Source organism: Sarcophilus harrisii, chromosome 1 (genome assembly GCF_902635505.1).
Source record: "Sarcophilus harrisii chromosome 1, mSarHar1.11, whole genome shotgun sequence".
Lineage (NCBI taxonomy): Eukaryota > Metazoa > Chordata > Mammalia > Dasyuromorphia > Dasyuridae > Sarcophilus > Sarcophilus harrisii.
Genome location: NC_045426.1, coordinates 142876942 through 142889223, shown reverse-complemented (window position 1 = coordinate 142889223; position 12282 = coordinate 142876942). Strand labels below are relative to the sequence as shown.

At 34.6% G+C, this 12282-nt stretch overlaps 1 protein-coding gene and 1 long non-coding RNA gene across 2 annotated transcripts in view; one reads left to right on the top strand and one right to left on the bottom strand.

The window, feature by feature from the left end:
• ARL15 (ADP ribosylation factor like GTPase 15) overlaps positions 1-12282 on the top strand; it is a 496737-nt gene that overhangs the window by 386234 nt on the left and 98221 nt on the right.
• The window catches only part of LOC116423208, a 61953-nt gene continuing 53059 nt past the window's right edge, over positions 3389-12282 (bottom strand). The window contains exons 3-4 of the long non-coding RNA XR_004233712.1: positions 4323-4365; positions 3389-3702 (exon numbers count right to left, since the gene is read on the bottom strand). This is a non-coding gene — a long non-coding RNA (uncharacterized LOC116423208). The remainder of the gene's footprint in view (positions 3703-4322; positions 4366-12282) is intronic.

Below are 12282 nucleotides of genomic sequence, written 5' to 3'. Positions count from 1 at the left end.
TACTTTAGTCTGTGGAAGGCATCAAATGCCATGCAAAGGAATTGTTTGGGTTCTTGGAAACATTGACTGCAAAAAATTTTTTGAAGAGAAGAATTAGAGGGTCATTATCTTAGCATTGGGAAGAGATTTTGGCAGCATTCTGCAGATCTTGGATCCATTGGAAAGGGAATTGACTGGAGGCCAGAAGACCAGTTAAAAAGTTATTATGGTTCCATTGAAAGGTGATGGCAGTCAGAGTAGAGAAGAAAGATTACCAGGTAGATACCAGCTTCAAGGAAGTAGAATCGATAGTACTTGATAGGTGGTTGCCATAGGTTCTTGTTCATAGAGTTTCCTTATGTCTGTCACCTCTCCTCTCCAACCATATAAATTCGTTTTTCTTCAAAGCTCAACTTAAGCCCCACTTCTGTAAGAGAATTTTCTATTTCCCTTTCAACTTCTATAATATTTGTTACTTAAGTTACTACTTAATTATGTAGTCCTTTATTGTTTTGTAATCATTTCTTAACTCCCAATGTAAGAAAAAATTGCTTCATTAAGAGGACTACTATGTAGGAGGCTCTGTTATTTACTTCTCTTATATTTCTCTACAATGCCAATACAATATTGAGCAGATATTTTGTACAATTGCTCATGATTTTCCTTCTGATTGGAATATAACGTCTCCCTTCCCATTTTTGCCATTTGAATTGTATTTATTTTTTAGCTCAAATTTTCCCAACTCAAATTCTAATTATTATGAAGCCTTCTCCATCACTGTATCTGAATACTTGGATTTTCATAACGTTTTGTTCATACCAGCCATAGCATTTACACTCTAATTTTATTATTTACATTTCTTATTTTTTCTACTAGATTATAAATTCAGTAGTGGTAGTCATTATGTCTTATTCATCGCTATAAATAACCATTTTAGCTTCAAATAGAATGAATGCGTTGTACATTCATTTCTTCAACAGATACATATGTAGAATTACTGGGGAAGATAAAAAGTTTACTTGAGACTGAAATTCTTAGAGCATTTTAGAGAGATGAGACATAAACACAGATAGATATGATGGGAAATTTTACATAATTGCATTATCGAATTACACAATTAAGTGTCACATGAAGGAATAAGAAAGGTTTTTACTGACAGGGAAGATTTATCAAGAAGGTAGTGTTTGAACATAATAGGTAAATTTGTTAGAAATTTCTTGAATTAATAATTGATAATTTTGGATATTTCTATTAATGTGTATTTAAAAAACTGACCAAATAAAGAGTATATTCCTTGCATCTAATAATAGCAGAAAGTATCTGTTTTAAGGTAATGTGATTCCCAGAAGAGTCAGTAATGGCAATTAATGGCTTGAGTTTATTTTCTTCTCTCTTTACTCTTGTATTTATGGAAAGTACTAATGAGAAATGAAGTGGCAAAATATTATTAAAATAGAAACAGATAAATCAGTAATTTGTCCCTTAACACTTAAGGTTCTTTTTTTTTTCTGTTCTGTTTAACATTTTCTTTCTACAGTATCTTTTTATGGGAAAAATTAGCCTTAAAATATTGAAAATTAAAATTTATTAGCCATCTTAAGCATCTGAAAACAAAAGGAGCATAAACAACAATTCAGGGAAATGATTTTATGTGTGTATAATTTGGAATTGGACAAAGGGATGTAGCATTCTAATTTCACATTCCATATTCTGGTAGTTTTTTAAATGAAGGCATCAAGCATTGGCTAGCTTGATGAGAATGTCTTGTTTTCTTTTCTTTTTTATTTATTTATTTTATTTATTATTATAACTTTTTATTAACAGAACCCATGCCTGGGTGATTTTTTTTTTTACAACATTACCCCTTGCATTCACTTCTGTTCCGACTTTTCCCCTCCCTTCCTCAACCCCGTCCCCCAAATGGCAAGCAGTCCCATACATTTTAAATATGTCACAGTATATCTCAGATACAACATATGTGTGCAGAACCGAACAGTTCTCTTGTTGCAAAGGAAGAATTGAATTCAGAAGGTAAAAATAACCTGGGAAGAAAAACAAAAATGCAAACAGTTTACCCTTATTTCCCAGTGTTCCTTCTCTGGGTGTAGCTGCTTCTGTCCATCATTGATCAATTGGAATTGAGCTAACTCCAATCTTCTCTTTGTCAAAGAAATCCACTTCCATCAGAATATATCCTCATACAGTATCATTGTTGAAGTGTATAATGATCTCTTGGTTCTGCTTATTTCACTTAGCATCAGTTCATGTAAGTCTCTCCAAGCCTCTCTGTATTCATCCTGCTGATCATTTCTTACAGAGCAATAATATTCTATAACATTCATATATCACAATTTACCCATCCATTCTCCAATGATGGGCAAAAACTCATTTTCCAGTTTCTAGCCAGTACAAACAGGGTTGTCACAAATATTTTGGCACATACAGGTCCCTTTCCCTTCTTTAGTATCTCTCTGGGATATAAGCCCAGTAGTAACACTGCTGGATCAAAGGGTATGCACAGTTTGATAATTTTTTGAGCATAGTTCCAAATCGCTCTCCAGAATGGCTGGATGTATTCACAGTTCCACCAACAATGTATCAGTATCCCTGTTTTCCCACATCCCCTCCAACATTGTCCATTATCTTTCCCTGTTATTCTAGCCAGTCTGACAGGTGTGTAGTGGTATCTCAGAGTTGTCTTAATTTGCATTTCTCTGATTAATAATGACTTGGAGCATATTTTCATATGGCTAGAAATAGTTTCAATTTCTTCGTTTGAGAATTATCTGTTCATATCCTTTGACCATTTATCAATTGGAGAATAGCTTGATGAGAATATCTTATTTTCTTAGTTCTAATCATAAAGAGATCCAAAAACTTGTCTGTCATACTGAGAGTCACTCACAGGGCACATTGGAAAATTCCTACTCATCCTTACCAGAGTTCCATAAAAGAAACTGAAAATTAGGATTATATAGGAGATGTTGGTTTATACCAGGACTAGAAAGAAAGAAACAAGGAAGGACTTGATATTCTCAGAGCATCAGGGAAAGAGGTATGGAAAGTTTTAACTTCATAGAGTAGTGGGAATACCTTTAGTAATATAAGGGGCTATTTATTTATAGATATAGATGTAGATATTTGAATATATAGAAATTTTAGTCCTTATTCAACCCAGTGTGCCATATGAGTATACTTTGGCAAAACATGATGTGATGTAGTGTGTGTGTGTGTATGTGTGTGTGTGTGTGTGTGTGTGATCTATAGTAAAGTGATCATAAAACTACAATTTCTTTTGGCTACACTGAAGAGAAAATTCAAAAAGAAAGAAATTAATTCAAAAAATGGAAGGGGAAGTGGCCAAATAAAAAAATTACAGATATCCTATGATACTCTGATAAAGATTTTACATAAAATTTATTTCATTTTCAAAAGAGCAAAGCAGTCATCATAAAAAGTATCAAAGTGTGTTGCTTTCAAATAGGTAGTGAAAAAGGAATTAGAATATATTGGTGAACTTGGCATCCCATTATCCCACTCCTGAAGCTCCAATGAATTCGTGTGCATGGATTTCTTCAAACGCAGTGTTTCCAAAATATACAGGTATGTGGTAAATGAGGGAAGAGCATCACACAACATCCGTGACAAGTTAGACCACCCTGAGAGAGTGTGTGTCCACTTATGGGCAACTTCATCCCAGATGTGGAACAGTTGGAAAGAGTTCTGAGGAAAGCAATAAGAAAAGAATTAGAATAGCAAACCAGAAAGTTCATTAGAGACAATTGTGTTTGAAAGGTGAATGTATGAAGGCAATGATCACTGGCTTTTTCTCTTTTTTCTAGCAAGGGCCAGAGAGTAGAAGAGTTTTAAGAGGGTTTAGTATAGTTTGATTTCCTCCCTTTTGAACTAGAAAAACTGTCATTTTCCAATGTGTGCTATAAGCCTGAGTGAAGAAAAATAGGTGATAATGCTGAAAATGAGATGATAGAGGCCATGTGATATGAAATGGGGCAGAGTTAGGACAAAAAATATGTAAATAAAACCCTAAGGAAAATTGCTTGAGTGTGGGCTCTACAAATTATAGAGCAAACTGCAGGGGAAGTGTTGGAAGCTCCATCCTTTGAGGCAAATAAAAGTAGGCTGAACTAGTACTAGAAATTTTATTGTTGGAATAATCCTTCACTTGGCAGGGCCCTGAGTGAGATTACCTAATGGGTCTCTTCCGTTTATTTTCTATGATTCATCCACCCTAGCCTGGGGCAATACACAGTTGAGTCATTGCTGAATGCAGATATCTCATTAAAAATGAAATTAAATGCCATTAAAAATGAAATGCTACTTACTTCAGATGAAAAGAAATTAGGCTTTGCACTTCCAGTTGTAGAGCTTTGAAATAAAACACAAATCGTAGAAACAAAATTGAGTAATTCTAAAGAGAGAGCAGTGAAAATTATAAGAGGCAGGGAGATGCAGGGTATGATTTCTCTAGCAATATGTTGTTTTGTTTTTTAAGAAAAGGGTCCCCCAAAATAAAATATTTTGAATTATCTGAAAAATTGTGACTTGTGGATTTTTCCTTCATGTGCTGTTGAGACTGGAGTCCCTAAAGTGAAATTTTCAGATTTAAAAAAAAAAAAAATCCATGACACAAATTTGGATCTTGATCTTGACACTGAGTTCTCTCTATTCCCATAAGATATGAATGAATTGAGTTCATTAATCATTTTTTAAAGTGATCCTCATACCCATTTTTTGTACTACATTATAAGTTTCTTTGTATGTTCCTGGAGTAAGGTGAAAATATAAAACGTTTACAGGGAATGTCTCCTAATAATTTTACAAATTAATTTCCAGGAGCAATAAATACTCTATTACTAAGAATATATTCATACTTTGTGGCATTCTTAAAAATGATTGCAAAACTGTGCTAATGGTTGATACTTCATAGTTTACAAATACTTCATAGTATTTGATTACCTCATAGTAATTTGATACTTTATAATTTACAAAGAAAAATTATGAAATAGGGTGTTTTATGCCTGGAAAGTCTAATTAGAAATCCTAAATTCTTAGTAACACTTCCCAAATACACACATGCACGCACACAATCAGCCTCATTACCTTTCCTCTTAAATAGTATTTGTCCTATATGTATAAACATTTCCTTCTGGACTTATTGTCCAGGGTACCACAATTCTAATAGTCACCCAGATTCACAATCTTGGTGTCATTCTTTCTCAGCTTATCTCTGTTATTCATACTATAGACCTGATTGTCAGATCTTATCATCTTCGCAACTTTTTTTTTTTTTGCATATATCCCCTTCTCTATATTCATATAGTTTAGGGTTTTAAGATGTCTTTCCTGAACTAATATTATAGCCTTCTAATTAGTCTCCAAGTAACCTTACTTTCCCCACTATCCTCTAAATAGCTACCAAAATTATTTTCTTAAAGTGACCATCGCCTCTTTCCATTAAATAAACTCCAATGGCTCCCTTTTATTAGCTATTAGTTCCTCATAAGCTGACCGTCTCTGACCATTCTACTCTTCTCTGCCATTCTCTTATCATTTGGCCACATTGGTCCACTTGCTGTCCCTTGCTCATGATATTTCTCTTCACAGCCTTTCTTTGCATGACTGCCTGACTTGCAGACTCTTCTCATCCCTTTTTAGAATCCCTGGATTCCTTTCAGGCTCCTTCCTTTCCTCGTAACCTCAGCTCCTAGAGCCTTCCCCTTTAAGGTTGCCTTCACACTCACATTCTCTCTCTATCCCTTCCTTCCTCCCTTTTTCTCTCCCTCTCTTCCTCCCCCTCTTTCTCTGTCCCCTTCCCTCTTCCTTGGTGTCTGTCTTTCTGTCTAAGTGTCTGTCTCTGTCTCTCTGTCCCCCACCCTCTTCCTCGGTGTCTATCTCTGAGTCTGTCTGTCTGTCTTTCTGTCTGTCTCTCTGTGACTCTGTGTGTTTGTGTGTGTGTGTGTCTCCTTCTCTTTCTCTCTCTCTCTGCATGTATCTTTATTTACATGTTTCTCTCTCCCATTAGAATGTAATCTCCTTGAGGAAAGGGAGTCTTTTTAACTTTATATCACCTGTCCTAAGGTTCTTGGCACATTTTTAAAATTCAGTTTTTAGTCATGTCCAACTCTTGGTGACACGTTATACGGTTTTCTTGGCAAAGATATTGGAATGATTTGCCATTTCATTCTCCAGTTAATTAGGGCAAAGAGGGGTTAAATGACTTGCCCAGAGACAATAACAGCAGGTTATTGTATGAGGCTGGATCTGCAGAAAGGGTTTACTGAATCCAGACCCCTTGCTCTATCCACTCAGCTGTCCTCTGCAGGTCAATACTCTAGCCACCCAACAGCCTCTGAGGCAAACAGTTGCTTTCCCTAGGTCACATAGCTAGTAAGTGAGGATTTTAACTCAAGACTTCCTCTCTTTAAACCCAGAATTCTTTCTACTGAGACTGTCACTGCCTAACCCATAGTAAATACTTAATTTAGGTTTGTTTAATTGTTCAACTAATTTCCTGATCACATGAGACAGTTCTGAATAAATGTACAGTCAGCTTGTAAAGACTTTAACCATTGTCAGTTATCCTATATGGTATATGTAAATATTTTCGGATGGGCCTTCATGTAGCTGTGCCTGAATAAGATTCATGCTTCCCACTTAGCATTTATTTGCAAAGTGACTAGAAATTTTAGGGATCTTTCATAGTAAGGCAATAATTGAGAATGATCACTATCCTATGTACATTTCCACCCAAAATCCTCATATTATATTTTGTTTTGTAAGGTATTTAATTAGAATACATAGCAGTGTTTGAGATCTGTCTCAATTCTTTACCAGGAAATGAGCTTCACAATGAAAGCAGAAATCATTTCTTTAGCTACACATACCAATTCCTAGAAATCTACACAGTGTTCTGCTTAAGTAGAGTATAGGTACAATAAATATTAGTTGAATTTAAATATGCATCAAATCTTCCCTTGTCTTTCATTCCCTTTGTGCAGTTAGTTGCCAGATCCTTCTGATTTTATTCTTGGAAATATCCCTCATACTTATCTCTTTCTTTTCCTTCCCACTGGCACCTACCCGAGTCCACACCCTCATTCCTTCCTACCTGGTTTCAGTGGTATTGCCAATTTAATTTTTTTGAAACATGGTTCTTCATCATCTCATTCTACTCTAACTCGACAAAATTCTAATAGCTTTTTTCTGCCTACAAGGAAAAAAATTATTTATATATATATATTTACTGAAACTTGGTCCAGCCAGATCAGTGTCTTTACTGATCCATTCAAATTCATTTTTTATTAGAAGTTTTTATTTAAACTATTTTGTTTTTTGCTTTCCCTTCTCCCAACCAGATCATTTTCTGAGATCAAGACCTATATAGATCTATTCTGACTTTTTCCACAAAGGTTTCTCTTAACCATTTCAGTCCATGTTTAGCTCTTTTTAATCTGACCTCATCACATTTTAGTGTATCAGACACTTTGGCACTTAATCACAGTGATAATGGTCATGTTGTGATCACCCCTTTCTTGTTCTGCATTCTTCAATTTACATTGGGTCATTTACAGACCATCCATTTAAATTCAGAATTTGGAACACTTTTTTTAGATGTGCATTATGATGAAATTGCAAACCTAGATTTCAAATGTATGCTGATTTCATCAAAAATTATACCATCTATAGTGGTGCATATGATTCAGTAGTGTAAAATAAATAGCTTTGTTAATTTGCACAATGAACCATGCTTCTAAAAATAAATATGACCTGTTTTTCCTTTTTAAATACTAACAAATAAACATGATTTGGCTTTTTAATTCCCCAAACTTTTGAGACAATCTTTAATTTTTCATCATGAAATCACATTTTTATCACATGGAATATTAAGTGTACCTTTGAAAAGTCCATTTGTCCAAGTCTAGCCATGCTTACAGCCCATACGTTTTAATGGTTGAGTTTTAATCAGGTGAGATCCCAAGCAATTGAATTATATTTAATTCAGTCTGTTAGATAAATTCCTTAGCCTTTCATGGCATTTAAAATGTGACAGGGTCATGTTGCCACATTCCATCTCCATTTGAAAATTTCTGTGATTCCAGAATAATTCTGTTTCTCAGTATAGCAATATATTTATCTCATGCTTTTGCACATTTACTTGAAGTCATATCCATTATTAAAAACCACAGAATAAAAAAAAACTAAACCCAGCTACAAAGGATAATGAAATGTATATGTGGTAACCTAATTTAATTTCATCTGGTCAAGGTCAGATGTTCCAAGTCGGCTTGAAGAATGGAAGCACACCTGCATGAGCGTTGCTTTCACAAAATGAAATCACATCAAAATTATTGTTTGTCCCAAGGTATTCTTATACTTCTGTTATCTCTTCCTAGAATTCAATAACTTGCTGAGAGCCATATTTTATCCATAATTCTAAAAGACCTTCAATAAGCAATAATTATTTACTGTGACAATATATTTTTAAACCATATCTCTGCCCTGAGTTTTAGGAAAACTGAACATTATACCTATCTAGGTCTTAGCAATATGTATTCTGCACACAGAGTTTAATATTATTGAATTAAATAAATGTGTGATAGGAAAAAAAAAAGCCCATGGTGCTTTACTTGTTAACCCTTAAAAGCTACACTGAAGAAATCAATAGAACTGGAGGACTTATTTTGTAAAGGTTTCAGGTATAATTTTTACTACCTGTTATACCATATTTATAGATCAAATTTTCCCTATTTTTTTTTCAAGTATATTCTCCCTGAAATGGAAGACTAATAAGAAATTATGAATATTTAGGTACTGGTCCAATATTTCCCTTAGGAACCTTTTAAAAAGTCTTTTAAAATTGTATCTTCAATAATAATTTCATCCAGAGTTTTACATCAATCAGTGACAAGAACTCAGCATAACTCTCTTCGTTCAGTAATACATTTCTAAATAGGGTGAGATAGCACTCTTTATGAAGCATTAGAATGAAATCTGTGAAATGAGGAGGAAAATAGGTTAATGGCATCAGTGATAATGTCTTTTAATTTTAGAACCATTCTTCTGTTTCTTCCATTTGGGCAGTCTTCAGTGACACCTCTCTCCTTTCAAATGATATGATATGCATGGCTATCTTTACTAGTACTGGCCATACTCTCTGACTCATTGACAGTGATGATGGAATAAAAAATCGATTTGGTTCTCATTGGCACATCCAGACTGTTTTTCTATTGCTTGTCACTCAGCAACTTCAAGTCTAAGTTTCACACTATCCAAATTTATCACTCACTCTAGATTCTAATAGGAACTACTCACCAATGCAGGACATTTCCTCTCTTTTTTAAGTGAATTCTTTTCTTCCCTCACAGTCTACCTCTTTACTCCAATTCCTGCCCTGATACTAGGAAACTCCAAAATAGACATTATTTGAGAAACTGGGAAATTAAGGCATTTGAGCAATCTACTAAGTTTCTATGACCTATTTATGTACTTTACCTCAGCAACACAGAGATAGTGATACCCTTCACTTGACTGTCACTTAAAAGTATTCTACTTCTAAGTTCAAGAACTCAATGATTCCATTATCTGCTCATAATATTTTATTGTTCTTTCTTTCACTATTCCTTACTCTTCCTATCTTTTTTTTTTTTCTTTATGATGGATGATTTCTCCATCCCCCATCATCCCTTTTTTGGCTATGCTCTCATCATTTCCTATTCTTGACCCCACACCCCACATAGATCAATTCATCACTACACTGTTCTCTCCTCTCTAATCCGATTCTCTCTCATTCCTTGCCAGATTTTCTTCATAACAAGTTCTTTTTTCTCCTCTCATCTTGGTTGACATAACTCTGATATTAACCCCCATTGTTTCATCCTTTACTCTGGTCTCTTATAAAGAGATGGTCCTTCTTGTCAAAGCCAACTCTTATACGTTTACCACAGATCTTATTCCCTTCTATTTTCTCTATCAGATTGTCCTCACTCTTATGCACTCTGTGTGTCTCTCTCCATCTCTGGCTATTTCTCTCAACTTTAATCTTTCCTGATCTATTTATTCTTTCTTGCTATGTTTATTTCCCTCATCCTCAAAAAAATTATCAGTTGATCATATTACATATTAGTATCATTGATTTTATTTCTCTTTCTTTTCTTAGCTACATTTCCAAGTGAACCATACTCAATGCCTTAACCTCCTCTCTGCTCACTCTCTTTTAAATCCCCAATTATAAACTCAAGCTTCTGATTTCATAGTTCATTTTAAATTGTTCTCCCCAAAGTTACTAGTGATTTTTAAATTGTTCTAATCTAGTCGTCTCTTTTCAGTTCTCATCCTTCTTGATCACTATCCAGCATTTGGCATTGACTACTTTTTTTTCTCCTGATTACTCTCTCCTTTCTGAGTTCATGTAACCATGCTCTTTCTTGGTTCTTCTCTCCATTGGCTTATTGTTCCTTCTCAATCTCCTTTGATGAATCTTCATTCCATGCATACTAATTCTAGATATGCTATATGTCATTCTCTTTTTTTATATTCTCTCATTTGATGATCTCATACACTTCCATCTTTATCTATGTCTAGTTTTGTCTCTGAAGCTCTGAAGCTTCCTCTGAAGAATAAATAGATCAGGAAAGATTAAAGGTAAGAGAAATAGCCATAGATGGAGAGAGACACACAGAGTGCATAAGAGTGAGGACAATCTGATAGAGAAAATAGAATAGAAAAAATCTGATAGAGAAAAACAGAGAAAATCTGTGGTAAATGTATAAGAATTGGCTTTGACAAGAAGGACCATCTCTATTCCCACATCCCAAAAATGCCTTATTAGAAATTTGAAACTGGATACCACATAGCCATTTCAAAGTGTACATATCCAAATCAGAACTTAATCTCATTCCCTTAAATCCATCCCTTATCTTGACTTAACTGTTACTGTCCAAGCCATCATAATCTTCCCATTCAGCCAAGGTCATAGCCTGGTTGTTATCCTTATCTCTTCACTCTCTTTTATATCCTATATCTAATCACTTGCTAGATCATAGCTCCACATTATTTCTCATATATGTCCCTTTCTCTCCACTGACATAGCCAGTCTTCCATTTCAGATCTTTATCACCTCTTCCGTGGACTCTTACAAATAGCTTCCTAATTGGTCTGTGTCATATCTGTCTAATCTTTAATCCATTCTCTATGTAGCCACAGTTATATTTCTATTTTATAAATTTTATTTTATTCTAAGTGTAAGAAAAAAGCAAGCATTTTCATAAAATAGTAAAATAGAAAAAATTATTATACATGAAACTGCAAATCTAACTTGTCTGTGCCATTAAAGTGTTTTCTCATATTTCATTTGCATCACGTCTTTAACGTAGTGCTTTGCATATAGTAAATTCATAGAAATGTTTGTTAATTGATTACTTTATTTTTTTCTTTGTATCCCTAGGAGCTGAAGCAACAGGTATTTAATAAATGCATATTGATTGATTGACTATTGACTTGGATTTTCTTTCCTTCCAACTTTTGGGATTTTAGCACTTTTGACTTGGAGACCATAGGAATAGAAAATGCTTCATCCTTTGTGATTGGTTGGAATTTCCTCCTTGTATTGTTGAAGGTATATTGAAGAATCATCATTTGCCATTGTAGCCCAAGGTAGACAGAGAAGGGAGTGGAGAAAGGAGATGAAAGTCATTTAGTGACTTATCCATGCCTTTGGAGAATTATTAATTATATCCTATCTAGAGGACTTCTGCTAGAGCAGAGATAATTAGCAACACAATGTCTGACAAGTAGTAGGTTTATTGACATACATAACTTAGAAGTAGTGGGAATAAGGATATTTCAGTGATCCATGATTTCTGTGGTATATATACTCCCTCCACTGTTACAAGTTCATTCCCTCTTCTTTTTTAGTAGACAGTCTCAGTGAGTTGCTATGGCAAACAAACAAACAAAATCCCATCATCACCCAGTGCCCAACTTTCTGGTGATGAGTCTTTAACTTACTAAGCTGATCCTCAGACAGCTTAGCTGTAGCAGACACAGGCGCTGCTCCTAGCTGGGCCCACACTCGAAGCCTTTCCAGCTTGGCTGGGAGTGGGGTGGGTAACCTGCCAGGGCTTGCTCTCTTCTGTCAGAGGCTTCATGCTTATTGCATACTATAATAACACATGATTTCCTTTGATTTTTAAAAATCATAATGTAAGTTTAGAGGAAGAAATAATAGGAGAGGAAACATGCCAATGATATAGCAAATATGGTCATTGATGTTTTACAAATGTT